The sequence below is a fragment of the Schistocerca nitens genome, chromosome 1 (assembly GCF_023898315.1).
Source record: "Schistocerca nitens isolate TAMUIC-IGC-003100 chromosome 1, iqSchNite1.1, whole genome shotgun sequence".
Lineage (NCBI taxonomy): Eukaryota > Metazoa > Arthropoda > Insecta > Orthoptera > Acrididae > Schistocerca > Schistocerca nitens.
In genome coordinates, this window is record NC_064614.1 from 1,164,038,311 (window position 1) to 1,164,056,465 (window position 18,155).

An 18,155-nucleotide genomic window follows, 5' to 3' on the forward strand; every position below is an offset into this window, starting at 1 on the left:
TAGCTTTACAATGTGACACATCACAGTTACATAAAATGAATGATGAATAAAAGTTACTGTTGTACCTATATAATGAGTTTTTACAGCAGTGATTAGAAAGATGCAGTTCGTACTATCTCTTACCCATTGTCCCTTTATAATACTTAGCTGATGTTGCCAGCGAGTCGTGCGTGTCCGTGTCTTTAGTCCATGATCCGTGAGAGTGTAGTCCAACAACAGGTGTCGTCTTGTTGAACTCCTTCATCGTGGGCAATTGTTGCGAATTTAATAGGAAAGATCGACGTCTGCAGAATTAGTTTCAGCTTACATATTTGCGTGCAAAGACGAACATAGGAAACTTGACGTAATCTGAGGTTACAATGTATACTGTACAAAATCGTCAGTTTTTAGGGTGATGGTTTCCTAATAAATTGCGGCGCATGACTTTTCACAGTATATCCGCCCGTACTACGAATGTAAATCAAGCTAATCGTACCGTAAGACATTTTTTCGCTATTTGTACTGAACACTCGTGCCGTTCACTATTGTCCCCGCAATCCCTTCCGTCACGCAGCACACCCCACGTTCACAGTTAGTTGTTAGTATCGATAAACGAGAACAAAGTGCGATATCACATTTACTATTAGATTTAACTGTCCGTGCTTCGTGCTGTCTACAATCGAAACCGGTTTCATTACGGCGTGCACGCAACTTACCAGTATGCACACCAAAGTTTTATGCTTAATGAATGAAAACGTAGTTCTGGTTAATGAGCAACACGACATGTAAAGTCACTAGTTCTTTAATCGTAGTACACATCGAAATGATAAATACAACGGTGTTGAAACACTGATGATTTTTACTGGCCACTATCACATTGCATAGTAGTAAATGCACGGCCAAACAGTCACCTCCATTCTGTACTTCTCGCTCTAGTCTTTGTTGATGTTCCTCTGTCGACATATCGGTGTAGTTCCACACCATTCGTACATCTCGCTTCACATAACACTTTCAATGATTCTGATTACGTTGATTTACAGTTTTATGCCAAAACACAGTTTCATATTACTCTACTCATAGAAAATGAATTAAATAGTCGTGCTAATTAATGAGGGAGCATGCAACATCAGAACAAATGAAAATAGCAATCAAATTCATCACAAGTACAAGACATAAACAGAAACATAATCGAACCAAAAATTAAATTTATGATGCTTATTCTGAAATAACGTTTTCAATGTATAATGAAATTAAAACAAAAAATACATGAAAGAAAATGTTGGGAGAAAAATGAAAACAAAGCTGAAGCGTTCTAAGAGTTATCTTCACATTACGATAGTGTAAAGGAATATTATTTTGTAGACAATATAGACAGGGTAAAAATTTTTAGTTTATCTGACTGAATCTGATAAATAATTAGGTACACTGAGAAGTTTATCAGCCATATTAGAATTTCTTTCCACACACAGGACGCCATTTTCGTTTCCGTAGCACATTCGCCGTTCATTATTACCTACTTTGTTCTGTTAATGAAATACACAATATTTGCGCATATACTACGTATGATCGACGAAATGGGAGAGAAATCCAGGTAGATTAAAAGTACTTGTTCAGCCGCGTCTACCATTGCAGCAAGACGTCATTCGTTATCATAGATTACTCGTAATGCACCGTTCCGGCACAGGAACCAGTCGGCTCATTTCTTGGAAAGAAACGCTGAGCGAAGCGAAGGTCACGCCTCGCGCGTTCGGCCTCCTCCGCCAGATTTCGGGAAACGGGAGTCACGTAACACTACAGCTGCTGCGTAGCTTGGAAGTTTGTAACAGTCACTCGCAAGGCGTGACACAGTCAGGAGGTAGCGCAGTAGGAAGTGCTCATCAAGTATATATGCAGCAGGTAAGAACGCTGAGCCTGCACGATTCGTATCGCAAACTTATATCTTAAACTGTCAGTGAAATTTCGAAGTAGTTATTATTGGAGCAGGATACGCAGTTGGAAGAGGCGAGTCGCGAAATGGCTTGTTTCATCGTCAGTCAGACATGTACCTAACGTTGACTGCCCGTCCACTGTTGCCTGGCAGCTCGCTTCATGTTTTATGAGGTCTGACCTCAGGTGTTCACATTTTATATCATAACTGTTCACTAACATAGCATAAATTCCACTTGTAAGATATGGATCCTGGCGTACTCCCAAGTTTCAACGATTCACTGCAGACGTAGGTGAGTGGAGGAATTAAGCCTTTAATCGGATTGAACTGGCGATTTTGCGCCGCTACAGAGTCGACAACTTCTCTGATTCAGAAAATGTGTCACTTTCTTATGTGACTGCAGGCTTCCCTGGCAAACTGCACTGGCGATTTATTTTCAGGAAATCAGCCGCTTAATGTGTCCTTGTCGCCAGAAGACAGAAAAGAAATTTGTAGAAACGTCGCTCCAAAACGATCATATTACGCTGCTGCTTTCACGAGGAGAAATTCATCAGTGTTAGTTTGCTAGATTGTCTCATGCAGTTTCTTCAGCCGGCTCATAAACCACCTTTTCAAACCTTAAGATGTGTAAAGCATCGTCTATTCTTATGGGCGAAGGTACAGACACAAAACATTGTATTTCTGTTGGCATATTTATCTGTTGGACGTGTATTCCTTTCTGTTGTAGGGAGTGACCGGTTTTTTCACACAAAAAATCTATTAGCCCTTCCAGGTTATGCTGACATCTGTTTAAAGAGGGCCCAAGTGCAGACGAATTTTATAATTTTCATTATTTGTGTTTAATCTGACAGGAAGTTTTCTCGTTCTCTTAGTGATAGCAAGAGATAGGAAAATGTAGGATACTGTTCAGTGACGTCATTTAGGCATACACGGAGTGATTTCGGCTTGCCACGAAGTGACGGAATATAAATGAAAGAAAATTAGGAGTTCCCTCATAATTCTCCAACAAATGTCGATGGACCGAAACGGCAGTGCTTACTGAGAGCCCTTTAAATTTGTGATATTACAGAGGATCAGTGCAGGGATTGCTACATCGCCTGTGCAATCAATGTAAATCACGTACGGTATATAATGACTGGTTCAGTCTTTTACATCGTAAAAGCAGACATTTGGTTTTTTCGTTGCGTACGTTTAATCATCAGAATGTTTACAAAGCATCGGGGTACACTGTTGGAAAAAAAATTAGTACATCCTTTGAGGTTTCCAGTTCACTCAAGATGTATTGTTGCAATAGTGCATTTGGATTAAATGAAATGATTACATTGCAGATCAGCAGGACAAAAAGTTCCGAAGTACTAGATTAGGACCAGTGCTGAAACATGTTTCCTGGCGGAGGTTAGAGTCCTCCCTCGGGCATGGGTGTGTGTTAGTCCTTAGGATAATTTAGGTTAAGTAGTGTGTAAGCTTAGGGACTGATGACCTTAGCAGTTAAGTCGCATAAGATTTCACACACATCATTATTACTATTATTATTATTGAAGCATGTTAGTACGTGGTGTAACCTCCACAAGCGGCAATGGAGGCGCTGACTCTGACATCTAGTTGATCGTACAGATGCAAATAGTGTATTCAGATACGTTTTTACCATGCCTGCTGGACATGTTCACGTATTTCTGTAAGAGTTGTTGGTTGATGAGTCACATGTGTCACTTATCGTCCCATCATACCCCACACGTGCTCGATTGAAGACACATCCTGAGATCATGGTCGCCAGGGAAGTTGCTGCATGTCTGGCAGAGCACGTTGAGTTTCACGGGCAGTGTATGGACGAGCATTATCTTGTTGGAACAACACACAACACACTCCACTGGTGGACGATATCTAATCCATTATCAGTTCATCTGCTATCCCCCAGGTGGCATATGCCATCATTGGAACACAATGGACGTTGTCTTTTCTGGTGTTCAATTTTTTTTTTTTTTTGGGTCGTGTATGTTAAATGGAATTGTAGGAAATCGTAGAGCAATGGTCTGTTTGTTACTTTCTGCATGTTTGGATGATGCTGATTCCGCAAGTGTCGTTCAATAAATGAAAACCCACGCCAATTGCTTACGCTGTACCTGGCTGCCTCGTTCATTGCAACTGTTTCACACATTCATTTATTCTTAGTATTAACTGATCGTTTTATTTGAAAAACGTAGCATTATGCTTCTGAAATACGTCAGAATAAATCATTAAGCTAAAGCATGTTAAGTTTTAATTTCTTGGATTCTACAGTTTTTTAATTATGTTACAATCATTTTTCTTTGACGTAATTGGGCGCGAAAGTGTTTGAATCCACTTTAGTTTAATGTTTCTATCATGTGACGTTGCTTTTATACTGCATAAAGTAAGCTGTTGATTACTTCTGTACTTGTACTGTACGTTGTCTCGTCTCCTATCATAAAAAATAGGAAAATATGTGTATACCTATCATATTATATATTAAAATTCGGCAGTTTCATATACACTTGAGTAATGAACAGTTATAAAGGCCGAAACCGGTGCTGTAATTAAGCAATTTGAGCGGATATCATTAATTAATGGTGTGTGATTCTTTGGTGCGTATCCATTCACGATGATCCGTATTCAGTTTTAGTGTTGAACTGGACTATGTCGATTTAATATAATACTTGTTTCCACATTTTCTGAAAGAACCTCTCCATGATGCACAATGCTTAACTTGTACCGTCTGCCACTGGAAGTTGCTGACTATCGCTGTAACACTGTCGCGCTGACTGAAAGAACCCGAGACGAATATCGCGGCCCTCCATTGGATCTTCTCCATTTCCTCTATCGGCCCTACACGGTAAGGATCCCAGACAGTTGAACAATACTCCAAAGTCGGTCGAAAAACGGCCTTGTATGCACTTCCTTCGTGGATGCGTTACATTTCCTTAAGTTTCTTCCTACGAATGTGTCTGACATCTGCATCTCTGCAATTTGCTTTGTAGTCATCCCTCTTGTGGTCGCTCAGGATAATTACTTGTAGATATTATACTGTAGATACTGTCTCCAGCAGTTTGTCATCAATAGTGTAGTTGTCCAGCAGTGAATTTCTTTTTCTATATATGCGCAGTATCTTACATTTATTTCTATTCAGAGTCAACTGCCGGAGCCTGCACCATTCACCGGTCCTCTGCAGCTCTTCTGCAGATCGATGCTGTCTTCTGGCGTTGCTACTTTCTTCAAGACAACCGCATCATCTGCCACCAGGCTTAAACAGTTTGCGACGCTTTCCAGTAGATCATTTATATACACTGTAAACAATAATGGGCCAATGACGCAAAGAAGTCTCGAATCCAGTAGCAGAACTAGTCCGATACTCGGTAAGCTCGTATTTTTTCCACTAGACGGCAGTGCCTTCATGGAGCCAAAGAACATGGCATCAAACTGGCAGCCATTGACTATAATGCTATGGATCTCGTGAGGAATGGAGCGAACAGTTCCGCAACATCTCTGTTTGTTGAATCCATGTTGATTTTTATAGAGGATATTTTCGTTCTCCAGAAAAGTTATAATTCTTGAGCGTAAAACATGGTCCAGAAGTCAACAGATTCACATGAACGATACAGGCTTATTTTTTTTTACATGTCTTCCTGCAAAAAGTGGAATACTGGGACACAAATCAGTGTAACTGCACGTAGTAGTCATGAGCTTCCGGAAGGTATGTTGCAAAAATTTTCTTCTGTCCTGCCGAAGTTTTTATCCTAAAAATTTCAACGTAAGTCAACTGAAGTTCGCTATTGCTGTATCTGAAGTGAGGCTTGAATACCTCTCATACAAATGAGTCCGTACCTTTTTACGGTAGCCTGATGAATTGTGAACGTTGAAGAGGAGCTTATGCGATTGTAAAGTTCCCTGACGCTTCCCAATTGTGAAGTATAAGTTGGGTGAACACTTTTCGTCTGGATCAGGCGTGGCCAAGATTTGCGATCTCAGAGCGCGCTCAAGTCGGGTCAGCGCCCCGGTTTCCCCTTCCACTGCACTATTCCGAGTAAGTGTGTAAGAGGGCTACATGCTGAAAGGTGCACATGCAGGAAACTTAGAAAGACGTGTTCGCAATGCAGTTAAACTACTCCTAAGAGGCGAATATTGGCGCATAAAAACAGGATTTTATCACGCTTACATTCAAGTTTTTATTTTATTGCCAAAGCAATAACTTTTATTACTTTATTAAAGAACATAAGGTACTGCTATTACAGTGAGCAGAACTACGAAAGCTCTACAAATAGGCATTTTACATTACGTTATAATGATTATAAATTTATACAAATTCCAGTGTTCTCTGATATGTCTACAACTAAGATTCGTGATAAAATGGTTCAAATGGCTCTGAGCACTATGGGACTCAACTGCTGTGGTCATAAGTCCCCTAGAACTACTTAAACCTAACTAACCTAAGGACATGACACACATCCATGCCCGAGGCAGGATTCGAACCTGCGGCCGTAGCGGTCGTGCGGTTCCACACTGTAGCGCCTTTAACCGCTCGGCCACTCCGGCCGGCTCGTGATAAAATCAAACACATAGAGCTTCTACACAGGTTGAAATCTCTTACACCTCACTGTTGGTGGGACATTCTTGATTTTGTAACAGAAAAAAATAGTTAGCAGAGATGTGTTGAACAAAACTTTGAAATAACTTTAGTGGCATGTGTGTGCAGTTGAGGTTATTGCTCTTGGTGTAACATTTTACAAATTCTTGTAAGTACCCGGATCAGCTCAAATTGGAAGCAATGAAGTCAAAAGAAGTCAAAAGTGAGACCGATCTAACAAATAAATCGAAATCCGTCTTGAACCGTGCTGTCTCTTGGAATCTTTCAGAAATTACGAGATGCTTGTTACTAAAACGTTGTCGGCTATGTCTGGTCCACAAACCATTCCCTTGACATGCGGGAAATGTTCCATGTCATGAACCTCAAGCTGATCTTTCAATAGTAGTACTTTTTATTTGGTGACGTCAATCTTTTCCGCCATATGTTACCAAAAGATTGTCTCGTTCCATTAAGACACTTACTGAATTCAAAAAACACGCATGATGGTCACAAAAGATTTAGTCAACACTGTACTTAAATTTAACTCGGTTTTTTCTTCTTAATGGCTACCTTCGGTTCATCTAACTTCCGCTGTCGTTCGTCAGATGACAAGTGCATCATATCGTCTGCCTGGCTGTGTTGTAATCACGAGACAGTAACTGTTTTCATGCCCATAGTAAGGTGATGGCATATTAAGCACTTTGAAAGTATTCCATTCGGCGCTGAACAATGTTCCATCTCCTTTTTTTATTTTTTAATTCAAATAGTAATTACAGTGTAGAGCGTAAATCTAATCTAACGCGAGAAGTGTTGTCGGCAAACTGCTTAGCATCTGACAAGGCGAATGTTTGGCGTCCGGCTGCAGCCTTCACTTCCCTGTTCCTCCTCACACCTCAGCCCCGCTCGTGGCAGCGCTCAGAGCTCTAGGCAGGAGCGCAGCCGAAGCGCTCGCGTTAGCAGAACGCCGTTTGGCCGGGCTTGGTCTAGATGTGTTTCAAGCTGCTCCGTAAGGTGCGGGCGAATAACTCTGTAATAACTACACGCCCAGGTTGAAGCCTCGTTCAGGATACAAACATGTGATCTGCCAGAGAGTTCAGGTGTGGTTAGTCCTCTGATATACCGTGCAGTAAATTCTCTCACTGCAAGCCTGAAAACTGTGAGGAAACGCAGATTGTATTTCCGCAAAACAGCTTACCTTCTCCACAAAACATATTTTCATTACCACAAAGCTGCACATACATACCTTTGCTGCGAAATATTAGAAAGCCCTACCGCAAATATAAAGTGTACAACAGCTTACCTTCAAATCTGGTACCGCAGCACAGTGCTTACCGCAGTGAAACACTTTTCTACCGTGCGATAGGCTGGAACAGAGATGAAATTCTTATTAAATACTCCAATAACGACAATTCACAACGTTGGTATTTGTTTGACAGTTAAGTAGCAACATGATGATTTTCCCGGCCATGTCTATTTCTCTTTTATAGTGCACTGTGGTAAGGCACAGATAACACTTTGCAGATGCTTTAAAACTTCCCTAAACTCATGGATAGAAGGATGGAGTTTGTTGAAATGTTTCATCTGCTGGTATTCTGCGAAATGTCTCTTCACTTCCATAGTTTCAAGTACATAGTGCATAAAAACGTTTATTGATTGTGACTGCGAGTAATACTATGCAACTTTACAAATGCATCCCAGAGTGTGCTTTGGAGATAAGACTTTTTAACCAAACAAATATTTTCAGAGAGTTTCGGGCTTCTGACTGAGGATTGGAATACTCAGAACGACGCCCAAGTTCCACTGTCTGTCTAGACTGTACCTGACATAAGCAGTCTTCAGTCATAACGCCTGGAAACTTTCTGTGCCGCCACATGAACTTCAACTTCAAAATCTAGGATTGGTGTTTGAGGGTTAAAATTTTTAATCGACAGTCTACGAGTACTTTCAAATGCAGTTTTTGATAACATTAAACAAAACGCAACTTATACATACTCCAAGATAGTGCATAAATGTAACGTATAAAGCTGATGAAGTCTTTTGGTGATATGTAACATCTCTATCCGCCAATACAGTATGCATCCTACAACATACAAATTGGATATTTTGTTCACCAATGAAAAATACGTTATTTTCTGGCTTTACAAAGCAGAACCTTTCGTATCAGTTTGATAAAATACCCGATTTAACTGCCCTACTGCCTGGAACACCAGGATGAGTAGTCATACGTTTCCTTCGCGCTTTGTAGAATGATAAATGCAAATCATCTCTTTTCTATATTTCATAGCTAGCTGACGTATATAATCTGTTGGTATTATTTTACTAGCTTGTGGCTTGTGAAATTAGGCCGGCCGTTGTGGCCGAGCGGTTCTAATCGCTTCAGTCTGGAACCGCGCGACCGCTACGGTCGCAGGTTCGAATCCTGCCTCGGGCATGGGTGTGTGTGATGTCCTTAGGTTATTTAGGTTTAGGTAGTTCTAAGTTCTAGGAGACTGATGACGTCAGATGTTGAGTCCCATACTGCTCAGAGCCGTTTGTACCATTTTCTTGTGAAATTAGATCTTCACAAGCTCTGCTTTTGCAATTATTCCGCATAACACGCCATTAAATAACCCTACCGCTTTTGTCTTCATGAACATGGGTGTCTCTTAAATACACTATTTCACACATTTCCGAACTAGTCCGTAAATTCGAGACACAAATCTCCTCCGTGCTACCTCCACCGGTCATTTTACGCGGCTTTGTTTTTAAAATAGTCCTTAATAAAGAAATCCACTCCACGATTCGTTTATGAAGTGCATCATTAAACGCTTAAAGTGACAAGAGAAAGATAAATATTCTTAGATACGAGCGTCGAGACATTCATCCCGCTAGCTACGTAAAGCAGTAACTTCCGACTGAGAATATGGACGAACCCATCACACCACCGAACACAACACAACACACAACTTCAGCCTTGCGTAGCCCCTTGTACAGTAGTAACTTTCTCCTGTGTCCTTAGCCAACAATCTTCCATGTTGCCACTAAGTCTACCTTCATACGGGATGGGATAGAATAAACGCGGAGTTGCATAGCTTATGTGGCATGTAATTATGAATTTAATTTGGCGATATTGAAAATTCATCTTCTGCGCGAATGAAGTTTTTTTTTGCGAACATGAAAATTAATTTTTCCGGAATTTTTCGTGAGCATTTGTAACCAAACTTCAGAAGAAACAGGATGGTTAAAATTAAATTTTCGCAGTTTGAGAAATACCCCTCCCTCACCCGCCCCACCCCACCACCACTGAATCAGAAAAGAGTTATTGCAGTACAATGAAAGAAACACATTTTAATTTCCACATGAGAGGGTAACATTTTTTAATTGCATGCCAGGTTCACATTCCAGGTTACAAACGTTGCTCACCGTGACGACTATCTGCATTCACTGCAGCCTCTAACCGTGTTAGAGGTAACGTTTCAAGGAATTTCGCCGCACCTTTCGAACGGTGGACCATGGAGTATTCAGGTGTCGTGGCACAGCTCGTGCGCAGCTTGAAAATCGCACACTGCGTACAGCATTCTCAGCCATGGCAGCAGTAACTAGAGCAGTTTATAAAGTAGTTGCGCGTCGGCATCTCCCAGGAAAAATTTCCAGATCTCCAGTTAACTCGAATTTAAGAATCATGTTCTTCAACCCGGCGCCGAAAGAGGTCGTTCCCGTATTCCTTGAATGCGTCGATACTCGCGAAAAGCAGTTACCGTTTTTCTGTTAAAACAGCGTTACGCGTAAAAACCCGCCCACCTTGTCCAGACCCGTGCTGGCTCTCCGTAACTGTCATGCACAGTGATGCTTGTTTTTAAACTCTACGTCGCCGCACCAGTACCGGTGCCTAACGGCAAGTCATGACACCAACACTACCACTGCGGCCGTAAAGAAAATAGGCACTGTTTTACACGACTGCCAGTTAGTGATTTCAGTAAGAGTTCAGAAAAAAAGTTTGACACCTCTATTTTTAGAGTAGGATATAATGACGTACTTCCCAAAAGCAAACTCTTGCCAGATGCTACGTAAAAAGGAAAAACTAACGTTAAAATAGATTTTCAAGGAAAATTATTTTTGATTCAACCTGTAGAAGGAAAGAACCTTAGTTATTTGGACTGAAAAAAAAAATAAATGAACGTTCTCAGTTTACAGATGCTTGAGGCCACTTTCGACACATAATACGGTGGCTTACCTTCACACTACCTGCAGCTTTCCCGGTGGATGTGAGCCCTTCACCACATTGATTTCATGAAGCGGCCCATGTTAACCTTGGCCTTCATTCCCTTCCTAAGGACACTACTTCATACCCGCTCTATCGTCTTCAGTTTCACGGTCTTGCAGCGAACTTCACGCCAATACTTTTATGTACACTGATGGCTCTCGGCCTGATCTTGGTGTCGGCTCTTTACCCTGTATCAGGCCATGGAGTACATCTGCGATACACTTTTCGATTGTGTCCTCTGCTCACACTGTCTCAGCGCCCTCCAAAGTCTATGTGCACTGTACAGCGCCCATCCCTTAGTGCAACAGGTCCTGAAAAATTGTCACTTGCTCATTCTTGGTGGAGCCACTGTGATGTTTGTGGGTTCCTGGTCATGTCGGTCTACCAGGAAACGAAGCTGCTCACGCTGCTGCCAAGGCTGCACTCCTATTAAATCAGCCCACTAGTTCCTTTTTTTTTTTTTTTTTTTTTGGTCATCAGTCTACTGACTGGTTTGATGCGGCCCGCCACGAATTCCTTTCCTATGCTAACCTCTTCATCTCAGAGTAGCACTTGCAACCTACGTCCTCAATTATTTGCTCGACGTATTCCAATCTCTGTCTTCCTCTACAGTTTTTGCCCTCTACAGCTCCCTCTAGTACCATGGAAGTCATTCCCTCGTGTCTTAGCAGATGTCCTATCATCCTGTCCCTTCTCCTTATCAGTGTTTTCCCTCTCCGATTCTGCGTAGAATCTCCTCATTCCTTTCCTTATCAGTCCACCTAATTTTCAACATTCGTCTATAGCACCACATCTCAAATGCTTCGATTCTCTTCTGTTCCGGTTTTCCCACACTCCATGTTTCACTACCATACCATGCTGTACTCCAGACGTACATCCTCAGAAATTTCTTCCTCAAATTAAGGCCGGTATTTGATATTAGTAGACTTCTCTTGGCCAGAAATGCCTTTTTTGCCATAGCGAGTCTGCTTTTGATGTCCTCCTTGCTCCGTCCGTCATTGGTTATTTTACTGCCTAGGTAGAAGAATTTCTTAACTTCATTGACTTCGTGACCATCAATCCTGATGTTAAGTTTCTCGCTGTTCTCATTTCTACTACTTCTCATTACCTTCGGCTTTCTGCGATTTACTCTCAAACCATACTGTGTACTCATTAGACTGTTCATTCCGTCCAGCAGATCATTTAATTCTTCTTCACTTTCACTCAGGATAGCAATGTCATCAGCGAATCGTATCATTAATATCCTTTCACCTTGTATTTTAATTCCACCTCTTAACCTTTCTTTTATTTCCATCATTGCTTCCTCGATGTAGAGATTGAAGAGTAGGGGCGAAAGGCTACAGCCATGTCTTACACCCTTCTTAATACGAGCATTTCGTTCTTGACCGTCCACTCTTGGTTGTTGTACATATTGTATATGACCCGTCTCTCCCTATAGCTTACCCCTAATTTTTTCAGAATCTCGAACAACTTGCACCATTTTATATTGTCGAACGCTTTTTCTAGGTCGACAAATCCTATGAAAGTGTCTTGATTTTTCTTTAGCCTTGCTTCCATTATTAGCCGTAACGTCAGAATTTCCTCTCTCGTCCCTTTACTTTTCCTAAAGCCAAACTGATCGTCACCTAGCGCATTCTCAATTTTCTTTTCCTTTCTTCTGTATATTATTCTTGTAAGCAGCTTCCATGCATGAGCTGTTAAGCTGATTGTGCGATAATTCTCGCACATGTCAGCTCTTGCCGTCTTCGGAATTGTGTGGATGATGCTTTTCCGAAAGTCAGATGGTATGTCGCCAGACTCATATATTCTACACACCAGCGTGAATAGTCGTTTTGTTGTCACTTCCCCCAATTATTTTAGAAATTCTGATGGAATGTTATCCATCCCTTCTGCCTTATTTGACCGTAAGTCCTCCAAAGCTCTTTTAAATTCCGATTCTAATACTGGATCCCCTATCTCTTCTAAATCGACTCCTGTTTCTTCTTCTGTCACATCAGACAAATCTTCACCCTCATAGAGGCTTTCAATGTATTCTTTCCACCTATCTGCTCTCTCCTCTGCATTTAACAGTGGAATTCCCGTTGCACTCTTAATGTTACCACCATTGCTTTTAATGTCACCAAAGGTTGTTTTGACTTTCCTGTATGCTGAGTCTGTCCTTCCGACAATCATATCTTTTTCGATGTCTTCACATTTTTCCTGCAGCCATTTAGTCTTAGCTTCCCTGCACTTCCTATTTATTTCATTCCTCAGCGACTTGTATTTCTGTATTCCTGAATTTCCCGGAACATGTTTGTACTTCCTCCTTTCATCAATCAACTGAAGTATTTCTTCTGTTACCCATGGTTTCTTCGCAGCTACCTTCTTTGTACCTATGTTTTCCTTCCCAACTTCTGTGATGGCCCTTTTTAGAGATTTCCATTCCTCTTCAACCATACTGCCTACTGCGCTATTCCTTATTGCTGTATCTATAGCGTTAGAGAACTTCAAACGTATCTCGTCATTCCTTAGTACTTCCGTATTCCACTTCTTTGCGTATTGATTCTTCCTGACTAATGTCTTGAACTTCAGCCTACTCTTCATCACTACTATATTGTGATCTGAGTCTATATCTGCTCCTGGGTACGCCTTACAATCCAGTATCTGATTTCGGAATCTCTGTCTAACCATGATGTAATCTAATTGAAATCTTCCCGTATCTCCCGGCCTTTTCCAAGTATACCTCCTCCTCTTGTGATTCTTGAACAGGGTATTTGCTATTACTAGCTGAAACTTGTTACAGAACTCAATTAGTCTTTGTCCTCTTTCATTCCTTGTCCCAAGCCCATATTCTCCTGTAACCGTTTCTTCTACTCCATCTCCTTCAACTGCAGTCGCCCATGACTATTAGATTTTCGTCCTCCTTTACATACTGCATTACCCTTTGAATAACCTCATACACTTTATCTGTTCATCTTCAGCTTGCGACGTCGGCATGTATACCTGAACTATTGTTGTCGGTGTTGGCCTGCTGTCGATTCTGATTAGAACAACCCGGTCACTGAACTGTTCACAGTAACACACCCTCTGCCCTACCTTCCTATTCATAACGAAACCTACACCTGTTATACCATTTTCTGCTGCTGTTGATATTACCCGATACTCATCTGACCAGAAATCCTTGTCTTCCTTCCACTTCACTTCACTGACCCCTACTATATCTAGATTGAGCCTTTGCATTTCCCTTTTCAGATTTTCTAGTTTCCCTACCACGTTCAAGCTTCTGACATTCCACGCCCCGACTCGTAGAACGTTATCCTTTCGTTGATTATTCAATCTTTTTCTCATGGTAAACTCCCCCTTGGCAGTCCCCTCACGGAGATCCGAATGGGGGACTATTCCGGAATCTTTTGCCAATGGAGAGATCATCATGACACTTCTTCAATTACAGGCCACATGCCCTGTGGATACACGTTACGTGTCTTTAATGCAGTGGTTTCCATTGCCTTCTGCATCCTCATGTCGTTGATCATTGCTGATTCTTCCGCCTTCAGGGGCAATTTCCCACCCCTAGGACAAGAGTGCCCTGAACCTCTATCCGCTCCTCCGCCCTCTTTGACAAGGCCGTTGGAAGAATGATACTGACTTCTTATGCCGGAAGTCTTCGGCCGCCAATGCTGATTATTTATCAAAATTTAGGCAGTGGCGGGGATCGAACCCGGGACCGAAGACATTTTTATTATGAATCAAAGACGCTACCCCTAGACCACGGGTACCTCACTATAGGTTCCTGTATTCACGATAGTTACCTCCTATAGTTCCTATATTCCCTCTAATTATCTGTGTTGCTGTGCGTCAGGAGGTGGTGTCTCTATGGCATCGCCATTGGTCCTACCTTCAGGGGAATAAGCTCCGGATTATTAAGCCTCTCACAGCGGCGTGGACGACCTCCTCTAGGCCCTTCCGCAGCAGGGAGGCCGTTTTAACTCATCATCAGTTATCTGCTATATTAGCAGGTCCTTTGCCTCTCCATTTTCTGCGATCCATTGCTTCCTTCTTAAGGCTGCTGTATGTTGTACCGTCCATCATGTCATCCAATATCTGGAATATCTTCCTTCCTCACTTCCTTTTCCCCTCTACATAACCTCCTAAAACTGTTTTTATCAGTCCGTCAGTCTTTCTTAATACATTCCCAATGCAATTTCTTTTTCTTTTCTTTATTACATCTAGTAACTGTCTTTTCTCTCCAACTCTTCTCAGTACCTCTTAATTTTTTTCTCTGTCCATCCAACTTATTCTTTCCATCTTCCGCCATGTCCAGATCTCAAAAGCCTCCAGCCTTTCTGTCATTTTTCCTCATAGTCCATGTTTCAGCGCCATATAGAAGAACACTCCATACAACACATTTTATGAGTCTCTTTCTGAGTTCTCTGTCCAGACCGCTGCAGAAGATTCTCCTTTTCTTATATAACGCCTCTTTTGCCATTGCTATCGTTTTTTTAATTTCTGTGGTGCACATCCAGTCGGTGTCTATCCTGCTTCCAAGATACTTAAAATTTTGCACCTGTTCTAGTGTTTCTCCATTCAGCATAATTTTTATTTCCTTATTTCCTCCTAGTGCCAATACTTTTGTTTTATTTGTGTTAATTTTCATTCCATATTTTTTTTTCCGTTAGTTGTAATGGTGTCCCCCAAATCCTGTAATTCTTTTTCCCCTGTGGGTAGAAGGACCTTGTCATCAGCAAATCTCAAACACCCTACCCTTCTTCCTCCAATTTTTACTCCTTTGTCATCTAATGAGCATTGGTCAATCACATTTTCCAAGTAGAGGTTGAGAAGAGTAGGTGATAAACAGCATTTTTGTCTTTCTCCTTTTCCTAGTCTGATCCAGTTTGTACTTTCTCCTCTCACTTTAACTGAAACTTTTTGATTAAGATATGAGTTTATAAGTCTTCTGGTTTTCCAGTCCACTCTCTTTTCCCTCATAGCCGGCAGCTTGTCCCAAACCACATTGTCAAATGCCTTTTCTAGATCGATGAAGCTTGTATATAGGTCTCTTCCTTTTTTTAATAAACCTTTCTCCCAAGATTCGTAGGAGCCCTATTGCATCTCTGGTGCCCATATTCCGTCTAAAGCCGAACTGCTCCTCGCCAAGATTCTCCTACATTACTTTTTAAAGTCTTTTATTAATTATTCTTAACATCACTTTGGCTGCGTGTGAAATGAGATTGAATGTCCTGTGCTCGCTGCATTTCTTGGTTCCTTGTTTTTTCGGTAATCGAATCATTACTGTTGTCAGAAAGTCCTCAGGCCATTCACCACTGTCATATATTTTATTACATAACCTCAATAATTCTTATTCCATCGTGGTTCAAGCATTTTAGTATTTGTCCCGGTATTGTATCTGTACCTACCGCTTTGCCATTTTTCATTGCAGCTATGGCAAACTTCTTCCATTATGATGGTCGGTTCTTTCTCGTCATCATTTACACGGTTGTGTGATTCAAGTTCCAGAGTTTCTGGTTTGCTATTTGTGTCATATAGCTCTTTTATATATTCTTCCCATCTCTGGGGGACGTCGTCACGATCTCTGTACACTACCCCTTCGTCTTTACTCAAAATTTCCATATTAGCACTTCCTGCTCTGTTTTGTTCCCATGTCATAGTCTTTAATCTGTTGTATAGTAAGTCGTATCTTCCCTTCCTGTCCAGTTCTTCAATTTCATGACATTCCTCTTTTAGCCATTTTTTCCTAGCCTGCTCTGTTTCTCTTCGCAGTTCATTATTTAACCTTCGGTATATCTTTCTTGCACCTTCAGTGTTCTTGTTTTTCAATTTTCTTCTCTCCTCCATCATGGAAATCATTTCTTGTGTGACTTATGGTTTTTTACCTTTTCCCTTTTACATATCCTATATTTTGCTGTCCTGCTTTAATGATTCCTTCTTTCAGCATATTCCAGTACTCGTTGGCATTATCAGGTGCTTCTTTGTCTCGTAATGTTTTTAGAAAGTCCTGAGACAGCATTTCTGTAATTTGTTCTTTGTTGGATCTTATCTTCTCGAAATCCCACTTCTTCACCATGGTCGCCTTCTTCAGTTTTTTCATTCTTATTTCTGTTTCTGCCATAAGTAAGTTGTGGTCACTATTAACATCTGCACCTGGTAATGTGTGCACCTTCTTGATTGCATTCCTGTATCTTTCTTCTACCAGTATAAAATTGATTTAGTTTCTGTATTTATCCCCTGGTTATTTCCAAGTGTAGAGCCTCCTCTTGTGGTTCTTGAACCATGTGTTTGCCGCTATCAGCCGCCTTTCCCTGCAGAAGTCAATTAACCATTCACCTGTCATTTCTCTTTCCAAGACCATGACTGCCTACTATGTTTCCCTCTTTCCCTTCTCCCACTATGGCGTTCCAGTCTCCCATTACTATTTTGCAGCATTTTCTATTTTCGTCCATTATTCTTTCTATTACATTGTACGTTTCCTCTACAATTTGGTCATCATGTTCTGAAGTTGTCATATACACCTGGACAATCAGTACATCTTTTTGTGCTCCTTTCAGCCTTACACCAATAACCCGGTCATTTGCATAGTCTACATATTCCACACATTTAGCCAATTCCTTTGTCATCATTCCTACTCCATTAATTCCTTTTACTTCTCCTCCTGAGTAGTAGAATACAAAATCATCTGACTGCTACTCTCCATGTCCATTCCATCTTACCTCAGCAACTCCTATGAGGTCCATATGATTCTTTTCCATCTCTCTTTTAAGGTTTTCTAGTTTTCCTGCTTGTAGCAGAGTTATGACATTCCAGGTACCAATTCTCGTTTTGATTTGATTTTTGCCTCCTTTCAAGTTGTCCCCCCCCCCCCCCCCCCGAAGATCCGAATGGGGGACTATTTTACCTTCGGACACTGATTTAACATGAGAGGAAGCCATTTTTTTGCATAAAATGGAGACTGCATTATGCAGGGAAGATAATCTGCGGTGGTATTCCGTTGCCTTCCGCAGTTCTGCAGGCCGCCCCTAACATGGGATACAGACGCCTTTTGCAGCCGCCCACTCCGGGTCAGACGCTGCATGAGAAGTATAGGTTGGAAAATGTAAGGCCCCTAGCCCTCGAAACCTAATAGCGTCAGGGTCGGAAAAGAACAAGAGCTGGCCGAGGGTGGCCAGATAGGAATGATAAAAGTGAGGAGCCTGGCATAAGGAAGTGGAAGCAATGCCAGGACTCAGCTCGGGGCCCCGTGGTCGCCACCCACGTATCACTAGATGTGTCTACCTGAGGGACCGTTTTAACTAGGTAGCGTGTTGGACACTGCTTCTTTAGCCATCGTCATTTGATAAGTGGCGCTCCCCCACCGCTTTGTACACATTTCGCCCAAGTTTTAACCGACCGCCACTTCTTGACGGAATGCCCATTTAATAGTTTACGTTCCTGCTTGG

The 18,155-nt window shown here is 41.6% G+C and overlaps 1 protein-coding gene across 3 annotated transcripts in view; it reads left to right on the plus strand.

Annotated features, from left to right (window-relative positions):
* The first annotated feature begins 1,810 nt into the window (after window positions 1-1,810).
* LOC126238836 (speckle-type POZ protein-like) overlaps window positions 1,811-18,155 on the plus strand; it is a 54,319-nt gene continuing 37,974 nt past the window's right edge. For 2 of the 3 annotated variants that reach the window (XM_049947817.1, XM_049947815.1), the window contains exon 1: window positions 1,811-1,875. The gene's annotated coding sequence lies outside the window, so the exon portion shown is untranslated. Of the gene's footprint in view, window positions 1,876-5,072; window positions 5,171-18,155 lie in introns of those variants that run through there. The other variant, XM_049947816.1, reaches the window with a different exon arrangement.